This window comes from Lonchura striata, chromosome 3 (assembly GCF_050655825.1).
Source record: "Lonchura striata isolate lonStrDom1 chromosome 3, ASM5065582v1, whole genome shotgun sequence".
In the NCBI taxonomy this organism is placed as follows: domain Eukaryota; kingdom Metazoa; phylum Chordata; class Aves; order Passeriformes; family Estrildidae; genus Lonchura; species Lonchura striata.
Genome location: NC_140705.1, coordinates 32,089,853 through 32,116,824, shown reverse-complemented (window position 1 = coordinate 32,116,824; position 26,972 = coordinate 32,089,853). Strand labels below are relative to the sequence as shown.

The following is a 26,972-nucleotide window of genomic DNA, read 5'->3' as shown; positions in this document are numbered from 1 at the left end:
GCAATAAAAGTAAATGAATTACAATAAATTAAATAATAATATTACTTGAAAGGGACATTTGAGCAGAGAGACCTTTTGCCAAATATGAGTTCATATTTGTGGCAAATTTATTTTGAGAAACCATCTAAAAGCAATAGATTTTTACTTACAGTCTGATCCAGCTCCCACAACAGGTCAGTTACATTCAGGAGATAAACTGATCCCCTAGACACTACTGGGACACAACATAATCCTAAAGTTGGTGATGTTTTAAGAAAACTGTAGCATGCCTCAGAGTAAGGCAGTGCAGTGTCATTTAACAGCTATTCAAAACCACTTGCACTCTTAGCTCTATGATTTACATCTTTGTAGCTCAGTCAAACAAAAGTAAGCTTTTTAATCAGAACAGAAAAGTACAATCAAACATCTTTACAAATTTCAGAAAGATAACCTAAACTAATTGTAGTGAGTTGATGCTAGATGAATGTCAGGCACTCGTCAAAGCTGCTCTGTCACTCTCCTCTGCAGCTGGACAGGGGAGAGAAAATATAACAAAGGGCTCATGGATTGAGATAAGGACCTGGAGAGATCACTCATCAAGTACTGTCACAGGTGTAAGTATAGAACTAAAAAAACCAGAGCAGGATAACAAATAAAATATAACCTTCAATAGACCTTCACCTCACCCCTCCCTCCTTCCCAGCTCTACCTCATCCCCCAGCAGCACAGGGAGACAAGGAACAGGAGCTATGGTCAATTCATTACAGGTTGCTGCTCAGGGAGAAAAGTCCCTCTCATGCTCCACTGTAGGGCCCCTCCCATGGGAGACAGCTCTCCATGAACCTCTCCTGTGTGAGTCCATCTCGTGAGCAACAGCCTTCCCCACACTGCTGCAATGTGGGTTGCTCTTCCACAGGCTGCAGTCCTTCAAGGACAGGCTGCTTCCATGGCGGCTTCTCTCTCCATGTGTATCCCATGGGGTCACAGCCTCCTCTTACACATCCACCTGATGTGGTGTGGCACCCCACGGGCTCCATGGGGTGGATCTCTGCATCCCCATGACCCTCCATGGGCTGCAGGGGCACAGCTGCCTCTGCCTCAGCATGGTCTGCACCACGGGAAGCAGGGGAATCTCAGCTCCTGCCCCTCCTTCTTCACTTGGTACCTTCAGGGCTATTCCTCTCACATCTTCTCACTTTGTTCTTTGGCCGCAATTACAACTGCACAATAACAACAATTTCTTCTTCTTCAACATGAGGTATTACCACCATTTCTAAATTGCCTAGCCTTGACTGGTGGCATGTCCATTATTGGAGCCACCAGCAATTGGCTCTACCAGACACACAGGAATCTTCTGGCAAGCTTCTCACAGAAGCTACTCCTGTACTCCCCCCCTATCAAAGCTTGGCCATGTAAACCAAATATATTAATGCAGAGAAGAAAGTACATTTTTCAGTCCCTCTCTTAAAAACCAATCACCTACTTTTAATTTCATTTTTCTTAAATTCACCAGTCTGTCCGTGAATGTCAAAGGCAGTGAAAAATTTTCTACTCCTGACATAAGAGGGGTCTCTGAAGGAAAGATTTAAAGGTGTGCTAGATTTTGAGTGAAGGGAACCAAGAAGCTGATATGAAGATATAAAACAGAATTCCCCTCCAAAAGACCAAGCACATATCATTTGGCTTGATGTGAGAAACACTCTGTGAAGTTCTATAGCTTGTGCTCTGCCATAACTCACACTACAGGATCATGAGAGTCCCTTTTATTCTCAAACAAGTATGGATTTATTGTCACTATTATAAGTCGTCTTCATACTACTTAGGCAGTATAAAGTGCCTTTTAATTGTGCATAAATTACATTTACTCTCACTTAAAGAACACTTTATTCTGCCACAACTGTGTTAAAGACCTGTGATTTATGTTAAAATCAGCCCTTAAGTATTTTGGTTCTAGGTTCATAGATTTAAGATCCAGGAGGTACAGATAATGTTCCCAGTCTCATGTCACACACAGTGCAGATCACAGAATTTAATTAAAATAATTTCTCATTCCAGTTTGATTAGGTGAATAATTTATACTTCCAAGACACATCTCACGCTGAGACTTATTGAGACCAAGTGAGTTCATCATAGTTCCCCTGGAGTTGTTGCAGCAACAGCCTGCCTAGAAACCTGAACCTTAATTCCAGCTGAATTTATCCAGTGTCCACTCACAACCAGAGAATTGCATTATACATTGTCTGCTAAATGAAAGAACTCCTTACCACCAAAAACCTCTTGTTGATTTCTCTCTCGGGGTTCCTGAAGGTCAGGGTGACCCCAAGAGAGAGATCCTAAAAGAGTCTTTGTGCTTCCCTAGCCTGACCATGGTTAAATGAGGAGTCTTGGAATGCTTTCAGTTGCTTTTTCAAGGTTGTTTATTTCTTCTTATCTCTATATTCTTTCTCTGAACTGCCATGGCCCACCTAGTACAGAAGTCATAGCAGTCTGGCCTCGAGTCCTGGGCAGCTCCCACATTATATACTCAAAACTATGTGTGTATGCTTACAATTTCTTCAATTTCCATCACCTATGTTAGACAGTGAATCTCTATCTTAAACCAATAGAAAAGAGTCACTATCACAGCAAGACATCGAGGACAAGAAGGAGAAAATGGCTAGGACATGCCCAGATTCCTCCATCCTCCATCACCCCCTTGAACCTCATTCTAAAGATCCCAAAATTTCACCTTTCCACCCTGTGTCAGCCCAAACATCACACTGCTAAAACCCTTGAGACTTCATCCAGAGTTGGCAGCATTCCACAGGCTAAAATTGAAGCCACAGATGTTTTTTGACTTATTGACAGGGTCTCTGAGACACCTACCAGGGTCTTGAGACAGCCAGGCCATCCAGAGGGATGTCCTGGACTCCGACAGCCTCTCTGCAACCTCTCTGCACAGATAACTGTCAAACCTCTTCTTAACTGTTTCTTTGGTAAATTAAATGGATTGTGCAGATTTTAAGTCTAACGTAGTTCAAGGATTTCAAGGCCTTGACCAATTTCTTTCAATACTTCTTGATTTTCAACATCTGTTAATAAGGCAATCACAACAGATATATCTGCCCACAATAATATTAATATCTCCTAGATAATGTTGCCTTTAACTTCCTGAAACTAATCCACCCAACTTTTTTATTCTAGCACTGTTGTAACCAACATCTAACAAAATTCAAACCTTAGTAGACACGAATATGAAAAAAAACCCCAATATTCACTTCAATGGGTTCAAAGCACCCTGTTCTTTATTGTAATACCCATACCAAGAACTGAAAAAGCATGCTGCACAACATATTCCAAGTGCTTAATTTCACTCTCAGTGTTCTTCCAAGAGAAGATTAAGTAGGCACTCTTTATTTTTCTTTAATCTTTAATTTATATTTTGGGTGATACAATTATTACCCCATTTATAGAATTTCTGTCATAGAAACATCAAAAGGTAATCTATATTTAACATATTGAGCACAGACAAAATGCTTAGTAAGGCTGTGTGGTTCTATGTTCTGGGAAGTGATTGGTTTTGACACCTCAGATCACATTTCAGAAATGTTGGAAAAATTATTCTGTTCTGTACCACTGGGAGTGTTAGAAAAGTCCTTGAAGGATTCATTTTTACTTAGTCTAAGTGAAAAAGACAAGGTGGTACCAGGTAGGACAAATGAAACAGCCAAGGTGAAAGAAACAATTAAGCAAGTGAAATTTCTTAAATCCCTCAGCAAGGCAGCAAAATTCTGCTGGCACAGCTGTTTTTTAAAATAAGTTTGTTCTTTGTTTCCATGTCCTGCACATATCTGCAAGAACAATACCAGCTTCACTTATTTGCAGTCTGTGCTGGAGACGTCAGCCACTCCAACACATCAATGAATGAAATTCTAAGAAGTACATCTCACAAAGACCAACTGCAGTATTACAGCATAAATCTACATGTTTTCACTGGAGTGCTGGTGGAAAATCAGGCAGTAACGATCCTCAATTTTAAAATGTTTTTGGGAAACACTGATTTCACATTGTTCATCGCCATCTGTCAGAGTTGCAGTGGATATCATCAAAAGCAGCTGCTGTCTTTTCCATTTCAGGCTCAAAGTATATTAAGAAGTCTAAAGATGTGCACTGTCTTGGCGCTGAAAATTAAGAATTTAACTTGGTGTTTGATACCTAAGTTTTCCAACCATTCCATACACAGTGTTAAAGCAGAAGTGCTGTTTTCTCCAAGTTACAGCACCAATGAAAATTTATGAATACATACAGAGAGGAGAAAAAAGAGAACATTTTCAAATGAAAACACATGCTTTTATTTGCTGACATACTGTGATGATTTGAAATATTCTGAGTGTTGGTAATAACTTGCTGTATATTTCCTTAGTGTCATTTAAAGTTATAAAGCACCATCTAAATAAGGTTATATTCCTTCTGCCTCTTGGTCTTCATTTTCATTACACCATCAATGTTTGAAGGAATGGTTTATATTCCTTCAGGAATGTCTTTGCAGCCAGGGGTAATTGTATTTTATTGTTCTGATAGGAGAATTACAGTGTGAGTTTCCTCTTTTGCTAGAGGAAAACAAGATGGAAAGAAGAGGGTTAGTATTCATTAAGAATTGCAAAGGGATGTTGCAGTTGCAATTTTCCATCTAAGATTAACTCCATCTCCACAGTGTTTCTGAACCACATAACTTGGGACATTGCTCCAAACTGATCCAATGCAAATTTTGAAGCAACTTTGCACAAAAAAATTAATAAATATTCTTCACTTCTTTCAGGCAGACTTAAGTTAGTGTCCAGGTTTTCCCATGACTTCTTCAAGCACCTGCATGTGAGAAAATCTTCCTTAGATACCACTGTGATGCTATCTAAGGCTTAGATTTTTCTAGATTCTGAGAAGAATTGCCAAAATAAAGGACAAATCCCAAGAACAATGTCCATATTTAGGCCAAAATAAAACTACAAAGAAAAAATTGGAAAGATAAAGCTACTGAGGCAAATTAAAAACTTTATGTAGATTGCTATGAAGCTGGAATTGCCCAAGCTTTCTCTGCTATTTACTCCTCATTATTTATTTTTTATATCAGAAATATTTTAGCTAAACTATTTTTAGCAGTATGCTAGACCTCTCTAGAGCACTAACTGTGCTGAGACATATTGCTCACTGGCTACAGATGTTCTGCTGCACACCAGGCACAGTAATATCCTGCATGTTTTCATTGCAGGAAGATTGTGCTTTGACCAAGAAATCTTAATTAAAGGATGCTCTTTGAACACCATAAGGATATTGGAAAGTCATAGACAAAGTAAGGAACATAAAAAAAAAAAAATTTCATTTCTTTCTCTGGGAAAATTGAATTTGTAGGAGAAAATCCATGGGGGAATACTGTTACAAGCCATTATTTTTAAATATTGCAGTTTCTCTAGCTTGTACAACCCAGTGACTATACAGAGTACAGTCTAATTGAAATTTATTCTTAAGGAACAGGATAATTTTCTTCTTTTAGATTGTTTGTGCTAGTCACAGAGAACTCTACAATAACCCAGGTAAGAATGGTGTAGGCATTTGGAAGCTAAAAAAGCAACGTGATCCACAGCTACAGGTGGCTGCTTATTTTTTAGTCCAAGTTCACTGAAGAAAAAAAGCATTGCTGTGCACAGAAAAGGCAAATAATTCTCCCTGACTTTGGTGCAACTCGACATTCATATTTTTGGATACACTAAAGTGACCACTGACCTGGGGACCAAGGAAGAACAAAGATGAAAAAAAAGTGATTCAAACAAATCTGCAGTTATTACTTTTTACTTTGTAGGGCTATTTTCTCACAGCCTTTCACAGCTGCCAGGCTAATGATTTGCAAACCTGATTAGATGTGGAAGATAACTTATCTATCTTTAATTCACTGTACAGAAAAATTAGTTTAATGTTATTTGGATCTTCTAAGCAAATCAATAATCCTAATACAGCAATAGATTCTTACAGGCAGGCTCTGATTTTGCAATGCTTGCAATGACCATTTTTTCTGTGGGCCAGAATGCATCTAGCTTTCACTCACTTCTCACACTACACTAGAGAAGCACTGACAGCAGTCCTGCTGCCATGTATGAGATGCTTTCAATGTTACAAGAACACAAGAAATAACCAGGGAGAAACATTCAAGGAATGTTTGCCCAAATATTAACTATTAAAAAAAATCATAGAAATTTATACCATCATACATTTGGAATACTCTATTAAACTATTTTCTTTTTTATTCATGTTGTTAGTCGATTTTTTCAGAGTTCCTGTGATAGAAATAGCTTCAAAAAGACTTTACATTCCAGAACCAGATAAATGGAGAAAAAATGTGTAGGCAGAATGTAGAGTAAATGGTGATGGACATTATAATTGAATAGAGGGAAGCCCCTTTGCTTTCTGCAGTATGTCCTTTTTTCCAGCTTCATGATGGTATCAACAATACACATTAAAAAAGATTCAAATTGTGCAGAGAAGAGAGGGAAGTCAATTGCAGATTAACTGCAAAGGCAGCAGGAGACAGAAAATAAGTTATTTTATCCTTTCACTCCAAAATCACTGAGCAGGTGTGCTATCAAATCTCTTTTTCACTAGTTTCAACTTCTACAGTGAGAGGATTATTATGGATGAGGATGGTCATGATGATGGTAATGGTAATAAAAACAACAATAATAATGATAGTAATGATAATAGTGATATAAAAGTAGAAGAAAAAGCAAATTAAAAAAGTACAAGTTAGAATATTTGCTCATTGCTTGCCTGAAGGCCCTCATCTACCCACTGCAACTGTAAACCCCCATAATTGATAGTGCTATATTTATAGCACAGCAAGGGCATAAACATGTAAATACCCTTTCAAATTTTTAAGTGTTTTGATAAAAAGTCTAAAGTGAAATGACAATGAGATGTTGCCCTGATTTTTAACAGTGTTAAGTTTTCTTTTATAGCTGTTTTGAAAGTTTTAAAGTTCTCATGAAACTTCTTCAGCCTTCTGATATGTTTACATATTTCTACTGGAGTTCCATGCACTGTTCATGTAAATAATTATTGTTTTGCATTGTTTGTGGGAGGAGAGATGGACTGTTGGTTTGATCAGTGTGGTTGGAGAGGTGGTAATTCCATCCTCCAATCCACAGTCAGCTCTGGAATTCTATAAATACCAGATGTGCGAATAAAATGTTCTCTTTTTTGGCCTTTGAACTTACCAAGAGTTTGTATACTCAGTTCGTGTCCAATAGCGACAATGACAGTTCTGTTAGCATCCAAATGTCTTTTTTTTTGTGAGTGTAAACACATGTTAAACACAGAGAAGAGCACAGTATTTTTCATTAACACCTCCAAAGCATAAGGACTGATTTCTCTTTAGCCAGTTTTCCCCAAACGTTTTCAGTTATTCAAAGACCTCAAGAGTTATGTTGTTTTTCTTTCAAAACCTGCCTTGTACATACCTATCCCTATCGACACATGTTCAGTTAAATCTCTAAACTGGTTTATTGCAGTGGAAATACTGTGTATGTTGCATAAAACTAATGAGGCTAAACCAGAAATCAAATTACGCCAACACTTTTAATAAAGCTGAACATGAAGTTGAAAATGTTCATGCCCTAGCAGGATGTGCTGAGGGCTGAGCATGTATTCCAACGTTTCTAGGAACATTCATTATCAGGGAGTGCCACTCAGCTCTCTGTCCATTTGTTGATATATTGATGTTGTTGTACATATCTTGATATTTCACTTCCCAAAAAAAAAAAAGCAAAAGCTTTTGGAGGATGGCTTCTAAACCTTCCCTCATCACTTTCCTCTCTGTGTGCTTGCTGTCCTCAAAAACAGTTATCCACCAAGCAGCAGGTGCTGAGGTCAATTAATGGTGGCCATTAATTTAAACAGAGGGATGTCCCTCAAGGCTGTATTCACTGAGAGTGGAATAACAGCACAAGCTCTTCATTGGCCTCCTGTGTTCACAAGTATTGTGCCAGTTACTGTCCATCCCACAGACAATGCAATTTCCACCTTCTACCACTACTGAGCTCATCTGCTGCATCCAGAACTCCATATGAACCAGGATAAAAGCAGTTGTAGCAGGGAAGACTATCAGAATCTCATGGCCCTTGTCTTCTTCCCTGAGGAAAGGACAGTCTGGAGGAGCAGCATCTGCTCCTCCAGAGTACCTACGGTGCAGAAGTGAGGCTGCAATTCCCTCCAGCTCTGTGTAGCATGACCATGCTTGGGACAGCAGGCTTGGCTAACTTTAGTGTAGATTAAAGCATTACAGAGGACATTGAGTAGATGAAGGATCCTCCACACAAAATGCCTTGTATTCTGATTAACTCCTATTACGCTGTACTACTTGCTAAGCTAAACATAGATTAACTTAAGGAACTAGTTATTTCCCCTCAGAGGGGAGAGACAAGGCACTGGAAAATTATGCCTGTCTAAGCACCAGACTCTGTGGAAGCCCTGGCATCAACTGAGCTCCTAAAACAGGTATTACAGTCTGGTCTATATTAGGTGCTACAAAACTAGGGTTTTCCGAGAAAATTCACAAAGTGGACTGAGAATGAATTGAAAAAATATTAAGGTGTTAATCTTGGAGAGTGATGAGGTACTCCAAGACATTTTTAATTATTTTTTTAAAAATCAGAGTCTGTCCTTCTTGAGTTGCAATGAAGATGTGTTTGCCAGATCAGCAGACAAAAGGTAGTAGTAGAACAAGATTAATTATCCTTACAACAGTAATGGACATTTTAAGAGATCTCCTGCAGTCTGTTTTCTGATTAACATCATAGCCAACACAAGAGATAGAGATCATACCTAATATGGCTTTGAAGTCACAAGTGGCTGCAGCTGAGTCTTTGCTATAAGCACTGAAAATGGAAAATATGACTTTATAAAAAAGATAAAATTTTCATTAAGTATCTAAGATAGGAATGAAAATTTTCATCCTATGTGGCTGAATCCCTAGTGAGAGTTTTGCAACTCACCACTCTTATCCAGAATCTGTGTAACCCCTGCCAAGGAGTCCACATTTCTTTCACAGTTCCTGCTCCTTTGCTCTGCCCCCAAATCTGGCAGTATGTTCCCCAAATAAGCAATATAGGACAATAAATCTCTTTCCTTTTTTTGTTGCAAGAGAAGTTTCCTGTGTATTTATTTTATTACCTGATCTTTCTTCTACTGGAGTTGGGATACTGCTAATAGTGAGGAAGTTTTATTTACCTCAGATCACAAATCTTAGCAACAACCAATCTCAGCAACAACCCATTTATTCCTGCATGTGTTTGGAGACTACTGGATCTCTAAACCACAAGGCAGTACAGAATTGAGTGCAGCTGTCAAGAAACTCTTGGGGGTTTCCAAATTATTGCATGGAGGATTAGGTGGTTTCAATTCTGCACTCACTGCAGCTGAGTTGGCAAAATCCTCTCTAAACCCCAAACTTTGAAGCAAGACTGTAAGCAGTGGTTTTGTGCCACATAACACAAGCTTAGCTTGTAAGTAAAAGTCTGGCAAATGGAGGCATTGAACTCCATAGTCTAGGAATTAGGAAGGCACAAAGATTAATAAATTACAATATTATGCAATATATAGAGCAGAGTGCACAGATAAGGACATCTCATAGCATTAGAGAGGCTAACAAATTCATCTCTTCCATCCTAAACCAGAACTTAACTACACCTTAGTTAATACTGGTGGAAGATATTTACTCAACTTACTCATTAAGGACTTGATTGGTGGATTCAAATAACTGTCAACAAATTCAGTTATGGAGAAAAGTATGCATTTGCACTGATACCCATTTCTCATCTAGGCAAAAAGTAATCCATAGACATCCTTTCTCTGAAAAGTGGAAATTAGTTACTGAATTAATTAAGGTATCAGCAAGGAAGCTAAAATATTTAAAAAATTAGATTTTGGAGGAGACAATCCAGCACAAATTGCTGCTTACCCAGCAGACTGTCTTTCAGTGGAGGGAGAAGCAACTGAGAAATTTCTCCCCCTTTGTCAAATGTGACTGTTGAACATTCCTACCTTACAACTTATAACTGAGGAAACATTTTGAAAATATAAAAGCTGTTTTTATATTTCTAAGTAGCCTATATTGCCATGCATTGGCATTGAAGTTTTGAGAACTGGAGTTTTGAGAATTTTTCTAATCCTCTAGAGAGGCTTTTTAGCTGCTTTTATCTTTTATGGATATTGTTACTGTTCTAATCATTTCCTCATAAAGTTTAGAAGAGGACAGAATCTTCTTTTGAGAACACTCTGACTAATAGCTTGAGATTCAATATATTTTTTAATTAGGACTGTGGGCACTAGGGCAGCTTAAACAAACTTGAGAGTCAGAATAAAGTCCAGAGGGCTTTGCTAAAATATCCTGGAAAATCCTAAATATTAGAAATCATTACCAGTGTTTAAAAGTTGTTCCAAATGAAAATATATTTGACAATAAATTATAAAAAGACTGAATTTCTGGTATAACTCAAAAGTTCTGCAATTAGAAAGTAACATATGCTGTTACTGGAAGAGCAATGAATTAATTTATGCAGTATTTATGCTAATTAGACAATTTCTCACTTTGTTTACTGGGTGTTATAGAAACACTTACCTGATCAAGTACAAATTACTATCAGTGATTCCTAAAGACATAGAAATTATCATATAAAATAAAATATGATGTCTTCTGAAACCGGTACTTTGGAACACCTGGGATAATTACCAGAGGCATATCATTGGTAGATGTAGATCTAACTAGGACATTTATGATTCAAAAAATGCATAAAGGTGTTTTATTTCTTCAGATTGAATTTAGTTATCAAAATGCCACCATCAGTTCCACCTATTTTTATATAGGTTAACTATTGGCATAACGGATTTTTACAGGTGGAATTGAATTTTATTATTGATATAACTGAGAGCAGAATATGACCTATCAATATTCATAAATCAAAACCCCTTTAATATTAAAGCTGCTCAGCACAATTGAGAAAAATCTATGTGGAAACCAATCTATTACCTTAGATATCGCTTACTGACCTCAATGAGTAACAATAAAAGCAATGTGATTTACTGTATCAGGCTTATTCCACATTGTCAGCACCCTGCTATCTAAATGCTGCCAGACTCAGATTTTCTGATCCTCTCCCCCAGATCTGAATTTGTAACCACTCTTTCCTTAAGTGCTGTCTCAAAAATTCACAAGAGACTTCTGTGTTGGCAGTGCTGAAGGTGAAAAGGGACAAGGTTTCACCTGCACACCAAGAATCACAGATATGTTTTTAGCTTTTCAAAAGTAGCTTACTAGAGTATGATCCTTCCTGTGGCATTCCGAGGAAATTTCAAGCTGAAGAAATATGCTGACAGATATTGTTTCTCACTGCTTATTTAAATCCTGGATTTTGTTAGACTACCATTTTTTAAAAATACATAGAGTGAATGCTTAGGGTAACACAATACATCCACCTTTTGATTTACCTGAATCTTTACCTTCAGTTGAAAAATATTCAAAACAGCAGAGATAAAAAAATGTTGCTCATCACAGAAACTTTTCTAAGGCCTTTTGTGCAGTACAACAAAATGTTCCAGTTTTCATCAGCATTATCTTGCAGCCAATTAATGAAAAAAATCCATGAGTTTTCTTGGTCAATTCAAGCATTTAAATCAATTACAATGACTATTAACACATTGCATCAAATGTGCCTTTGTGAAATGTGGTTTCCAGTATCTGTAATGAACAAGCAGGATGATGACACTCCCTTTTACTGCCCAAAGGAGAGAAAAAAGCCCAAGCAAGACTCTCATGTGTGGCAATTGATTAGTTCTATTGCATTTCTCTTATTATGAAGTGTTTTGACCAACATATAATTTAACTGGATTGTTTGTACTGAGGTTTACTGCCTGAGAGTAACAAGAATATGTAAATGCTTTTGAACTTTAATTAAAATGGGATTTAATATAGCATTTTCACAGTTTCCCCTTAAGAACTGTGGGAAACCACACAAACAGATGAACTTGAAAAAAAAAATTATGGTCAATTATTATGGTAGTCATACTAAAATAACTAGCATTCAAGATCTACCTAGAAATAAATTGTGCCTTTATTGCTTTTCAAATGGTACCATCAAATTTGCATATAGATTAAAATATATATGCTATGAAAGTATTGATGTAAGGGAGAAATCAATCTATTTCAAATTAATATTCTGTGACGGAAACATACAACCATATTACTCCTTCTGACTGCTATGAATATAGATAGCTGTTGAACTATAACCTTATGTTATCTTTATAAACCTCCATTTGCCACAGGAAATATTTTAGGCCAGAAGTAGATCTAAAGTTGTTTTGGAAGAGAGGAATGTATTTTATATTTTCAGTGTGTCTATAGTTAGATCATATTGGAAGAAGTTAGAAATTGTCCCAACAGTGTATTATGGATAGCAAGCACAATCACTGTAGAGGGTTTTACCAAAATAATTTAGGAGAAAGCAATGGTTTTTTAATCTGATTGTTGAAGAACACCCTCAGAAAAAAAAAAAAAAATCATAATTGACACAAGGAGTTGGTCTCTGTGACTTCTGTGGGTCTCTTGCAACTCAGCATTTTCTGTAATGAAATTCTATTCTGATTCTGTAATGTTCAAAAATTAAAGGAACAAACTCTTGAATGAGTTTGACAGAGCAGAGTATACTAGAAAATGTGGTGGGAATCAATCACATATATTTTAAAGACAGTGGGGATATGTTTAGAGCATTACATTTGGTCTACTAGGTAGTTTACATCTAACCCACCTCAGAAATGACATGTTGCTTCTATTTTATTTTAGTAAGTAATAAACTGGAGCTTCTTGGTATTCCTGTGATTTATGACACCCATCTTTGTTATTTACAGCATCTTTTTTATTTACAATTATTGAAGTAGGTAAGATTCAAGTCCTTTGGAACACAAACTATGTCTATGTTTGGTTCTGAAACATATTTTCCAGAATTTGATCAATTTTCTGCTGTATTTGGAATTTTAAAAAGAAACAAACTCCCCACAGGAAAGGATAGTAATTTATCTAAGATTTTCTTAGCAGTAAAAATATATGCACAAAAGGATTAGAGCAAATCTGAGTAAAAAATCATTCTCTCAAAATTGCTTGCACCTGTTTAAATTATGTTGCGCAAGCAAGCATCTTATTATTTCTAGAGTCTATTTCAATGTATTGTTCTAATGTGCCACAGCATTGAAATGAACCAGGCATATGGAGCACAATCTCCTCAGACAAGCCTTAGCCGTGTGGTGCTGGATTCAGATAGTGATGCAAGAAATATGCAACATATTCAATATATCTATCCCACTTTTTGGGCCTAAAACTGCTGATAAGCAGCCCACTGCTCTCATACTGTTATAAAAGTTATATCAACAATTAGAGTCTAGTTTAAAACAAGGAAAAATCTGAAAATTGTATACAACCCTTGATGACAGCCAGCCATGGCTATCTCCTCCTTGCCCTAGATGGAGCCCAAAGCCACAGAGGCCAACAGCAGAAGTTAGTTAGGCTAGATCTGAAATGTGAATGGAAGTCACCTACAAAGGTACCTTTTATTTCTCTCTTTGAACTTCTTAAGGCAGTCTAACACTGCTTTGTAGGGGAAGGAACTCACATTTGCAAGTGCTGGACCCAGATGTTCAGAAAAGGACTTTCAGTCGAGTGCTTTCATAGAAGTGACTTATGATGTTAAAATAGAGGATTTCTTTTGCCAGAGTTGCAGAGTTGTAATATGAACACTAAAAAACATTCCCAATGAAGACTGATGAAAGGAGTAGAAGGACAAGGAGGGAATAGCACCCTCTATGCCAGGGACCAGCATGAAGCTTCACCTGTAGTTGGACAAGGAGCTGATCAAGAGCTTATCAATCAGGATTAATGGGAGGAAGGGAAGGGACAGGTGATATTGTAGTGAGGGTATGGCATCCCTGCCATGGCAAGTTGGTTGAAAAAAGATCTTTAAGGTCCTTCCAATATTCTATGATTCTATGACCTAATTCAAAGAAGGAAACTAATATTATTCTTGAAGCCTCTCTAGGTTCATGGATCAGTTTTACTCCAGAGTCATGGCTAGACTTCTAATGCTCAGATTGCTGCACTGAAACAGACTCTGCTCATATTCTTTTTCAGTAAGAATAAAACTCAGCTGTCAGCCTGGAACAAAAAGATAAGACCTTTCCATTTTTCTCAGCATTTTGACAAAACACTGATGTAGTTTTATGCTGACCATTTGGCATTTCTGATATACAGCTTAAGGAGTCTCCTTAGACTTTTGAGCAATGCTAGCAAATATCAGTAGCTAAGGCATACTTAAAAGAGGCTTACAGACATTCAGGAACTTTAGGGGATTTACTTTTAATACCAAGAGAGGTATTAAGAAGTTTTTTCTGGCATGGAAGAACTCAAAAGCGTCCCTGCTCCATTCACGTCCTAATTGTCAAACTGTTGTGTTTGTATCACAATTGCATCCAAGGACCACAATCAGGCCTGCTCTCTTGTTGTGTCAGGAACAACATTAACAGGCAAGAATAAACAGCCTGGGAATAATTATTTTAGTCACAGTTACAACACAGCTCTGTGCTCTAGCTTACACAGTAGGTGCAGCGTAGGTAGAATTTTGCTGTCTGTCCAAACACCTCAATTGAATACTCTGGGCTGTAGCCACACAATTAAGTCCTGTACACTAAAGTGAAGCACCTAAATACAGCAGGGTCTTTCTCTGGAGAACTAGAGTCACTTCTCTACCTGAGCATTTAGGACATCTGTTTTAGAAAAGCATTATATAGGTCTTTAGAGCTAGGACAAGTGATGATCTTAAATCAGAAGTGACTCCCAGTGAGTTTCTGATGTATCTTACTTGTAAGTGATACATTCATGTGTCTTAATTAATCACAGTTTATCTCATCTTTACACTAAAATAGAATTTTCTGTCCACTTGGGGCTAATACATCACAAATGGTGCGCTGTGAATCTACTGTGCTCTGGCCAAACATTTCTTACTGTCCAATAAATGAAATCCTTATGGAAATAAAGAACAATAATGAAGGAAAGGAAAAAATAATTAGGTTAACTGTCCATGTGAGCAGGATAGCACAGCCTAGGAGAGTAAGATTCCATTCAAAATTAACACATATAATTCCACATTTTGGTGTTTGCAGACACATTAGGGAGCTGAACTCCCACTTCAGTGAATGGAGATCCGTTCAGCAGAAAAGTGCTTCTACTAGAACCAGAGCAAGGGGCTGGCCAGATTGAAAAATCCCTAAATATGCTTAGGACCCAGTGGTGATTTTCATAGAGTAAACACAGGTAAATTATAGAATCAAAGAATATCCTGAGTTGAAAGGGACCCTCAAGGATCATCGAGTCCAGTTTCTTGCTCTGCACATGACAACCCCAAAAATCACACCAGGTATCTGAAAGCATTATTCAAACACTTCAAATTCAGGCAATATGGAAATCACCTCTTTCTAATTGCCTGGCGTGGAAAAACAAACAGGAACATTTCCCAAACACTTTACCTGCCTCTGTCAGAAACTTATCCTGAAATGGAAGCAATAAAACAGCATTTATTTTATTTAGTTGACATCAGCTTACTTTTTCATTTTGTAAATAAACTCTTCAAAATCTCCTGCTCTGAGGCATCTTTTTCCATACGGAGTTTTATCATGTATTTACCGTCCATTTCTGATGGCATTTATATTCATTTCCCCCCACATCTTTTGTGCTCTTTAATCTTTTGTTTATTTGCCTTCCTGTACCATTCTTCTCCTAAAACTCCTTTTCTATTTGTTTCTATAATCACTGCCTCTCACACATACCCTCTTACATGTCCCAAAATACTTTTCAGTGCTCACGCCTTTCCCTCTTCTCCTGCACTTCCCTCATTTATGCAGGGAAACAATGCTCAGACTAACATCCAGGAGATCTCATCCTCAAGCAATTCGGTGGGTCGGCTACCCTCTTCTCTGAAGCAAGAATCAGATAAGAAGCTCTCCTCCCAAGAGACTGCTTAAGTAGTGAACAATACCAGCAGAAATGAATTTACAGTACATTTTCTACTTTGACTAACACCCACCTGTGTCAGATACTTATCTTTGGAGAGGATGAATCATCCCCAGAGAGTCTCTTTGCTCTCTGCTGTCTGTAGGTGGGAAACCAGATGATTAGCTAAGAACAGCTGTCTCACAGAAGAAAAGGGAAAAAATCAGCAGGCACAGCCCAATCAATGCCAGAGGTCAGAAGTTCCTTGGCCAAATTGAAGCTCTTCACTCCCACTTTTGCTCTTAGAGAGAATAGTAATGCCAGTGCAACAGTTTGTCTCTCCTATTTTAACCACCATCTGAGGATGAGTGCAATTGCCTTCTGAAGCAGTTTTGTCACTGGCTAGAGAGGGAGGGTAAGGTGCTAAGCTTAGGTCCCCAAGGCTGACTTTTAAACAGGATATCAATGTTAAAGCATGTGTGCTACCACATGCTACCACACAGTTTATGTGAGGGTGAAAATATAATTAAGTAGCAATTTGGCATTTATTGCACATCGGAGGCCCTAGTAAATTTGGGTACTGGAAGTTCTCTAAGGGTGACAGCAGTGACTACATTTTGGGACTAGACTGGCCAGTCCTCATCACAGACAACTCCAGAGTCAAGATGATCTCCTTTGAGATCTCAATCTGTTTGCTACTGCCTACATTACTTATGTTCAAGATTCAGGAGCTATTAAAATTCAGACAATGATGACAAACATATAATCCATTAGAGAAGTTTATTACTTTTTTCTAATACATGATATTAAGGATAAGAATTATTTATGACCAGCAGGCATGCAAATCAGTAAGGAAGCATTTGATTCCCTCATGAGTGACTGAAGTGACAAAGATGCACTTTGAAATATGTTTGAAACATTATATGCTGTTACTGCATGTTTTCACCACACTCAAAATAAGAGGTTAATTGCAGGCAGGCTGGAAAATAATGAGATAGCATCACCATTTACAAACAGTGACAACTGTAATATGGTAAATAAGTATGACAACTGAATGAGTAATATACTATTTCACTCTGAACCCCGTACAAGGTCTTTTTCTTGTAGCCTAAGATAATTTTTCACTCCCTATAAGAGAATATGGTATCTTTATCCAAAGGAAGCATTGTAATATGTAAGAAAAGCAGAAATCAGAAATAGAACATCAAAAAGAAGACTTCTGTTGTATTTGAACAAGAAGATATGTTTGGGACTCAGGGGAAAAAACTGCACATGTAAATGCCATCACTATCTCTAAAGCAATCGCTGACTCTGCTACACAGGATACAGAGGAGGTTGTAGATCCAGCTTGAAGCACCCAAACCTCCTGATACTAGTGTTTGAATTTTGCATCTTTTTACCCTTATTTCTGAATGATGCGTAACTTTTTATATTGCCAATTCACAGACAGAGTTCTTCCATCATTTTAATCAGAGACAGTCTCCTCAAATATGCAAGTCTAGGCTTTTAATTCACTGTGACAGACAGCTAAACCCCAAGAATTTTCTAATTTCACTGAGGATTGATTACACTTAACTTACCATGTGTGTAATGTGAATGCTTACATCATCTAGCAATAGCATGCAATAGCATGAACAACCAAAGCATGTCTGATTTAAAACTCAGTTCCAGATGGCTTTCAAATTGAACATATTATGAAGAAAATTAGAAGTGAAAAAAGAGAATTGTTATGTCTATCATGCATTTGAATAAGGAAAATCCCTCAAAAAGAGAATCTGTTACCAGTGACAGCTTTTACTATCTGCATAAGCATGACCTTGATTAATGAGCATAGAATGATATGCATCATGTGAGCTGTCAAAACAGGAGGCGAGTATCTAGTAAGTGTTCAATGTCACTAAAATTTTGGCAAAGACTACCACTTTGGAACTGTTCAGAGGATGAGACAGTGAGAGGATCCCTAACATTAAAAAAAAAGGCAAAATATTTCTCCTTTATTCAAGCATGTAAAGAGCTTGGCTTGCACATGACCCACAATAAACACAACACAACTCTTTGATGAATATCTATTGGTACTGAAATAGCACTGAACTTTCTTAATGACCATTGTGCTTTCAAAAAAATGCTTCTTAGCAATATAGACATTGTCATATAAAGGGGTAAAAGCACCCAGAAAGGACTGAAGGCATATTTTCGCTTATTCTTATAGGTGAGGCAAAGAGGAACTAAATTACTCAAGCAAGGCAGTAGGTGTTGTAAATAAAACCCATGAATGGAGCTTCATCTTTTCACAACTCTGACCAGATCCAGCAGAACAAATATCCTCCTGGAGGACTTCAAAACAGTTAGGCACATTTCACTGACAGATAGGGAAGCAGCATTCAGCTGAAGGAAGAGTGTTTCAGCAGAAAACCAAAGCTACAGCTCTGAGATAGGTATCTCAGCAGACTAAATCTAACCCATAGTATCCTAAGGAAAAGACTGATTAAATCCCCTGTTGCTATATGTGGTCAGGAGGGCTGTGATTGTCTTGATTGATAGGAAGAGGATCTAAGGCATCCTGTCAGGTTATCTTTTCTTGTGGCAGGACATGCTGTAGTACACAAATCCTCTCTTGACCTGCTGCAGAGAAGTGTGCCTGTGTCCCGAGCCACTATATATTCTTCAGTATGACTTAAAATATTTCATTAAATATGGATATGTTACAACTTTCACACCTGTTGTAACATATACAAAAATATTAAAGCAAATTTCTGAAGTTTGGGCTTCCAGTAACAGATCTATGCTGATTAGCTTTTATTAAATTATACATTTTGAGCTCTTCTGTCTCAAAGAAGACTGCAATCAGAGTTTTAGTATTATATTTAGTGACAAATTTGGGGTTTTGTTCTTTTCTTCTTGTCTTACACTTGGGAAACTTCATTTGCAGTCTTCCCTGTTGTATTGTCCTTCATGCTTAATGAATTATCAAAATCTTCCTCAATGATACTTAAATTCACTCAGTGCTTCCTTCTATGTAGCCATTGATAAACCCAGACTTGCAAATATGTATTATTCTCCGATTGTGATGTCTTTGAACTTAAACATTTATTCAATGTTAAATTACAGCACTGTGTTCTGCTTCAAATTAGAGAATCCAAATTTATGTTGCAATAGAGTAGCTCATTTATGTTTTGTTATTCTCACTTATTAAGTAAAGGAACAGAACAGTACTCCCAACTTAGGAAACTGAGTCATGAAATTATAAGATTATATGTATTATAAAACAAACTGCATGAAAACCCATTTCATTGTATGAACAGGCTGAGCTTAACGGGATTTGTTTTCCTTTGACAACTTTGTGTCTGCCCTATTTCTGGTTGCTAGAAATGCCATGTCATGTCATGGTACCCCGTGCTCCTTCCTCTCTTCCAACTGTCAAAAAATAATCATAACAAGATTACTTTGAAAAATTATTATGGAGGATGCATTTTAATCTGAAATATGACCTCTACGTACCACCACCTTGACCAGACTGGAAGGAGTGGAAAATCAAGAGCACCAGAAATGAAGCAGATAACTGAGCTCCAGACATAGGGGCTGAGGCACTGTATGTGGAGAGTCACTGAGCCCCACTTTGATTTCCATGCTCGTGGATATTTTACCCCAATACTCACTCCCCCAGAGTTTATTGGCAGGGCTGTGCTAACCCTCCTTTGGGACAAAGCTCATCCCGTGGCCTTGGAAGAGTTCAAGCCATGATGGCTCAAACCAGGGAAGTCTCAGCAGGATGTAAAAAAGGTGTTTACTTCTAATTTGTAAGAATGTGGTACTAATTCTAAGATCAATTTCTCTTCAGAGTAGCTAAGCAGACTAGTACCTCTTATCTCAAGGACTCCGTAGAGGTAAAAATGATTTATAAGTTTTACATAGCAATTTTTTTTTCTTCTCTTTACTATAGTTTCCTCCTATTTTCTGTCATCTATCTTTTTATTCAACTAAATGACATGTAATTATTTGCACTTACTACCTGGACAAAGAATGAGTTCTCTGTACAAAAGAAAAGCTTATAATGTTTTCCTTGAACAGCACTAGCTTTCTATCATGCCAAAGTGGATAGAAAAAGTTTCTCTGTCAATTACTCACTCACCATCAGCAACCACCACAATTGTGCTCTTTCAGAAACACATGAAGCTAACATCTTCTGGGTAATAGAAAATGGATTTCCTTGTTCTGAAAAATGACTGTAATGAATTTGAAATCTTAGTAGAATGGATAGCCTATGGACAGCACTTTCAACTAACCACTGGAAGAGGTGTTATAAAAACAATAATAATCAGAATCATTTCTACAGGAACTAACCAAACCTGTCACTTAAGGGCATATGTGCCAGGCTACCAAATGCACAGGATAATAAATTGCTTTTCCAGACTGTGCCTTTATACACCACTGAAAGTCTATTAACAATCTCTCTCGTGAACCACCTTTTCTCAGTATTTATTTCCAGTAGATTTTTCTGATATTGCATTTGCTAAGGTACCTTGGAGGACACAGTGTATCAGGGTGATTCTAGGGGTTCACCATCTCACAATAATAGGCTGCTCAGAGTTCTCAGAGTATATATGCTGCTCACAATTATCAGTGACTGCCAAAGACAGTGCTTTCATTAGGACACATCAATGGTATCCTTTGCCTCTGCTCCCTATTTCTTGAATTTCCCCTAAAGAATGCCAAAGGAAAAACATTTTTTTTGCATATGTATGAGTAGCAAGACATTGAGCTTTATGTGAAACCACAATCAGCAAAGGGGGTGCAAGAACATCTGCTTTTGTGCCCTGGCAATGACCTATTTTAACACTTTGATTGCTCATGCCTATGTGAAATTAGCACCTGTATGTTAATGTATGCCACTACCTCAAAACAGAGATAGAAATATTTTTTTTCTGGAAATTTGTTACTATGCATTTCATGAAAGGAGTAAAAGGCAGTTTGAAAAATTATAACTGGGAATAAGTTAGAAATATATGTGTAATCTTAGAAATACCTACAAGGTTAATTTGAAAAGAATATGATAATGATTCAGAAAGCCTAACAATTTAAGAAAAAAGAAGTTAGACATTTGAACAGATGTGAATCACCCGAGTGAACTGCTGATAAGACATTAGACAAGCTAGCTGTTTACAAGGATTTACAAGCTAATATGCTTCACAGCAGGTACAATATACACAATCATAAACCATGTTTGTATCAAAACTTGAACTACCACATTCTAGAGAAGCAAGAGAAAAGTGATGTAAATCAGAAAGTTAAGTCCTTTCATGTTAATGTATAATGTTAGTCAAAATCTCAGATATGTAAACACTCTGAATTTATTAACAAAATAAAAATAAATCTTAAGACTCAATGGAGAAAAAGTGGTGTCAACACTCTACCCAAAAATAGTACACTCTAACTTCCCATTTTGCTAGAGGTGCAGCTAGGAAAAAATAGCTTGTTTGTGGCAAATAAAAAAAGATGTTAAAGGAGAAAATATAAAGGGAGAATGAAAATAGATGGACTTATGACAAGCTCAAAAAGAGATTTAGAAAGGCATCTCTACTTGGTGGATGATGACAAACAAAGGGATTTTGCAGGCTGGTCAGTTTTCTGGGCTGGTCAGCCTGCCAAAAGCTGGCAGTCATTGCTGTTCTCTCATTCAGCAGAAATTACTTTCTAGAATAAATAATCAGATACATTATTTTGTGGCTTCCTCTGTGTGCTCAGTATTGTAAAGGGCACATGCAATACCCGGAGGGCTGTGACAAATGGTTTATAAAGCAATGATCATGCTGGCCAGGCTGGTTATATTTACAGTGAGGCACACAGCATCTCTCACAGAAGGAAGAGCTATCTGGCAGGCAGAGCAGCTGCAGGCTTTGTGCACAGAAAGGTAAGGGTACAGGTGGAGAGATGAACAAAGGCATGTGTTCCTTCCTAGGAACTGACTGCAGCAAAAAATGGACTTCCAGTCCAAAGAAATGGAGTGGCAGAAAATACTGTAATCCCAGTTCAACTTTAAGACTCTTAAATAGGTGTGAAACTCAGCAGGTCACAGGTCCTCTTTGTGCCATGACTAAGTACACTAAAGAAGGAGAAAGTAACAACTTGGTTTTACTTAGAGTGTAAGTGATGGATCTCTTCATGGCACAGCATGGGCTGACCTCCCAGTACATCTCCCTAGGGGAGATGTGCTTTGAGATAAATGACCTTATACAGATGAAGGAGAGTTCTTTGGCTTATCTGTTTAATCAACTGATGCTAATTATTGTTTGCCTAGGCCTGTGATAAAGCACACAAAGGCTTTAAACACACACACAGAAAACCCTTTTCCTTGCCATACATGATAGCATAGTACTGGAAAATAATTAGATGAAATATGAGATGGATATGAAAAACAATAAAAGCAAATTCTAAGAGAAAGCCTTAGAAACATGAGACACCATCTTATAACCACAGTGATACAATTTAAAAATATTTGTCACTAATGTCACCTACATATTTTATTCCCAGAAGAGTTGGGAACCCAGCTGATGAACAATAACAAATGGCACAGAGGGACTGGGTACTGGTGCTGTCATTGAGTATAAAGGACGGTGGCAGAAAATGATGATAGCTCATCAACAAGCTCAGTTGTTACTAAACCATTATTTTGTTATGATTACATCTGGCTTGATCACGTCCACTGATCAGAGACAAAAATCAGTCTAACTTTGAACTTCAGAGGAAAAAAGAAGAGTGATAAAATCAATACAGAGTATTAGAATAATGTACACTGCAGAGCCTTCTGTGGTGATCTAGTCCCTACCCCTTTCAAAACAGGGCCAGCTTCAACATTTCCCCATGTTACCCAGATAGAAATTCCACAACCTCACTGAGAAACCTGTTCAAGTACTTATGGGAACTCTTGCTGTGATTTTTTTCCCCCTAAGTGCAACCTGTACCTGTTGTCCCTTGTCTTTTTCTTGCACATCTCTGATTCTACCTAAGGTGTGGACTTCAAAATTGGCTGAGCCTCATAAGCCTCATGGCAAAGCATTTAGACAACTGACTGAAACAATCTCAAACAAAACCCACCAACAATTTTCAGAGTTCACAGAGAACAGATGTGGTCCAAAAGACTGCAAATGAGCAAATATATTGCAAGTTTTAAAGAAATAATAAAGGAAGTGCTGGGAGTTAGATGCTAGCAAGAATGGGGTTCAGGAAAAAATATAGCAATAAATGATCAAACTGTAATTTACAGACACCTGGATGATGACAAGTAGACCAGCCAATTTAGAGTTTGTAAATTTGATTTAAGTGTTCCATAAGAGAAAAAAAGCAGGAGCAGTATATGTCATATCCTCACTTTAGAAAGGTTTGACAGTTTTATATAATCTTTCTGAAAACAAGTTAGGAAAAAAACCTGTCATACAGAGATTTTTATTAAAGAGTATAAATCTTGAGCATTTGGTAACCACTAAAAGTGTTTATTAATGGTTGGTGTCAAAATGGAAGACATCATGCCGATTGACTTTTGAAGATGTCTCTCTTGAGATGGCTACTACTCAATTTTTTTAAGAACTTTCACAGCAGAATATGAAGTTTGCAGATAGCACTGATCTGGAGGGAGAGTGAAAGAACAGGAAAAAACAGGGTTAGAACTTAGCACGATTGTGTCTTATGAAATAATGCACAGTCAATAAAGACATGAAAGACGTTATACTGTAGGTAGATAGGCTGCATGTACAGAAGGCTGGGTAGTAATTCTGAAGGAAAGGATTTGAGTTTGAGAGGAAGGTTTGGTTCTAAGCTGAATATTAATTAATCTAGTCATGCTGTTAGGAAAAAAAGACAAGCACTCCACCAGGACAAACACACACACACACACACACACATACTGATGTGTATGTGTACACACAAGAATATAATCTACCAAATACAGCAGGCTGTTCTCTGGGGATTTTTTTTTTTTTGCCTCAGCCATTAATGAGTAGTGTCTCCAGCAGTAATAAATATGAAAAAAAAAAAAAAAAAAGGGAACAAGAGTAGAGAGTTCAAAGTAATAAAATAGATCTCATAAAGACTGGGTAATTTCAAATGGCTTAGTCTAGAGTGAAAGAATTTTGAGACCATATATCAAAACATAACCAAAATAGTGATCAGTTCCCCATGCCTTTGAGTGGATATGATATGAAGTAGCTTAAACTGAAGTATTAGGAGGAAAATCTCATAGGATGGATAATGAAGCAATGAAGCATAGGACTAGGCTTGGAGGGGTTGTGAGATAGACAATTCTGAAGGTTTTTGAGAATAAGTTAGAAAAACACCAATCAAGAATAAGAAAGGCATGAGAAAATCTGGGAAAGGAGAAGGACAAGGTAACATCCAAAGGTATCATGTCACCTAGTTTTACCTTAATGATTGAGGAAACCAAAAATTAATGAGACATCTCTCACATTCAAATTGTTTCAGACTATTAAATTTTAAAATTCTGAAGTTGACTATGGTTTTACTCCTCAGTGGTTACTACACCGAACTAGCAGAATAAGGTATTAGCAAATAGGAACCCAAGTCTGATTCCACCTGTTCAGACAGAGAGTACAGACAAACAGGAATCTGGTATCCAAGACTGAGTATTTTACTTTAAACCATCTATGCATTTCATGAGTACAGGAACTAGTCCATAGTATTTGGGCTCATTTTCTCCTGTCTGACCTGTGCTTTATTCTTTCATGAATAAAGCACAGCTGTGGGTCTGAGATTGGCTCCACACCCCAGGATATGCTGTCAGCTGGTAGCATCAATCCAATCTGAGAACATACAGCTGTAGCTCCAGCTTCAATTAGAAATCCTTTAGGCATAGAAGGAGTTGAATGTCCAATCCACAGAGGAGCTGGATAAGGAGGGAAGAGTCTAGAACTTCTTGCTCTGTCACTAGTGACAGTTCTTGGTAAAACAGACTCCTGGGCAAAGGGGACCGTAAGGCATCTCCTGTTTGCCCGTGTGTCTCCCTTTGTGGTATCTTAGGGTAGATAGGAAACACCAGCCAGAGCAAAACACGTGGCTTGGAGAACTCCCTGGTTTCCATAGCCCTTTAAGGGTGTGCATAAGCTGGATGTCAAGCCACAGTCAACACCAGCTGAGCAGCGGTGCTTGGGAGTGTGTTGAGATAGACCTGGGGCAACTATGTTCTCATCTGAGATTTCAATTATGTTTCTCACCTGAGAGCCCAAAAAAACGGTTCAGTAGCAGTACTGACAACTCAGATTTTACTTAGAATTATATTTTATTAAAACTTTGGCTCCTCTAATCTTTGGTGGGTTTTTTCCAACTCCAGTTGTATCACAATATGTTTTATTCTCCTTTGAGTAGCTATCCTGCAAGGATATTTCAATATCACTAATTCAGTGCAGGTTATGAGAAATACCATAAATAACAGATGATACATAAAAAGGAATTTTTCATATTCTGCACAGTTGTATTAGTGTATATTAGTTGACCTTTAGATACAACCTAATTCTTTAGCTCAACAAGCTTCTTTTATTATTAAATTAGAAGAAAAAAATACTCCTAAAAGAATGTTATAAAGGCTCAGAAGTGTTCAATGAATAGAAAATGCTAAGACAGTTATATATTATGATATAGACAAAAAATTCAAGGTTATATTTTTTTCACAGGTGGCCTCTTTTCACTTCAACACAAGACATGATTTGCTTTTGCTTCATATACAGAATTTCCATATTTTGCAGTGTCCTCTTACTATTCTGTGGTGCTTGTTTCAGTGTCTGGGGGTTTTGCAAACTGTAGTCAGGCTTCTTAGCAATCTCTGGCATGAGCACAACCTAGCAGAAAGACCAGAAACAAGGCACAAATAACAATATATCCTCTGGCTGTGGATATTATTGCAATAATCTGGCCTCATTTTAAAATAATTTTTCAGAAACTTCAATAAATAAAATCTCCTTTATTCAAAATAAGACACCTGATTTCAGCTGTTGCAAGGAGTTACCAAGACTTCTGCAAATGAGACCACAACGACTTGAGAACACGACTTAAGACCATAACATTGTTAAAAGGGTGATGTTATTTACTCCTGGTACTCTTGGGAACTGTGTTTACAGGCACAGACATAAATACTCTGGAACCATGATTTAACCATGATACTATGGGGAAATATTAGTTCCCTCTATTCAGCCTTTGTGCAGACACACCTGGAGTATTGTAACCAGGTTCTCCAGAGCAAGAGGGAGACTGGCAAACAGGGTGAGGCCAATGAAAGGCTGCCACATTATCAGGGACTGGGGAGCATGATATGTTAAGAGAGGCTGAGGTAACTGTGTTTGATAAGTCTGGAGAAGAGAAGGCTAAAGGGAAGGTATATCCAATCACTCTCTTCATTCAGGAAGAGTGTGGAGTGTCCCCAGCAGGTCACAGGTCTTCCTTCCCCCTGTGCTATGCAGGAACCCCAAAGAGAAAATTTCAATCCAATTATTTGTCACTAGTAAGAAGTAGCTGCAATCTGATGATTTTAATCAGAATGTTAGGTTAAGAGGAAATTTGTTCCAAATTATGCAAAGAAACCAAATGTAGAGCCTTTTTGCAAGTGTTTTGTTCTCCATTTGCATTTTCTGTGGCCTTTGAATGCTTTTGCATGCAAGGATGAAGTCACTATTCACAGATTACTACAAGGGAGACTGAGACAACCTCTGGTGTTTACATTTGTTCCCCAGGCAAATTCCAGAAGGTAGAGTAGTGAATGGGGTGGATCTTTGTCCTGACACAATCTACACCTATTAGAGGTATACAATTGTGATCACACTTTGTGTCAGCTTCCTGTCATGCCTAAAGCAATAAAAGAGAAAAGATAAAGAAAAAGCCCTTAATCTCCTGCAGAAAAGGAAATGGCATGTGCTGTCACATTTCTGAAGATATCAATTCCTTA

General features: G+C 37.6%; 1 long non-coding RNA gene across 1 annotated transcript in view; it reads right to left on the bottom strand.

Annotated features, from left to right (window-relative positions):
- Nucleotides 1–1,019: 1,019 nt before the first annotated feature.
- Nucleotides 1,020–26,972, bottom strand: part of LOC110478606 (uncharacterized) — a 50,422-nt gene continuing 24,469 nt past the window's right edge. Inside the window, exon 3 of the long non-coding RNA XR_002466793.4 lies at nucleotides 1,020–25,872. This is a non-coding gene — a long non-coding RNA (uncharacterized LOC110478606). The remainder of the gene's footprint in view (nucleotides 25,873–26,972) is intronic.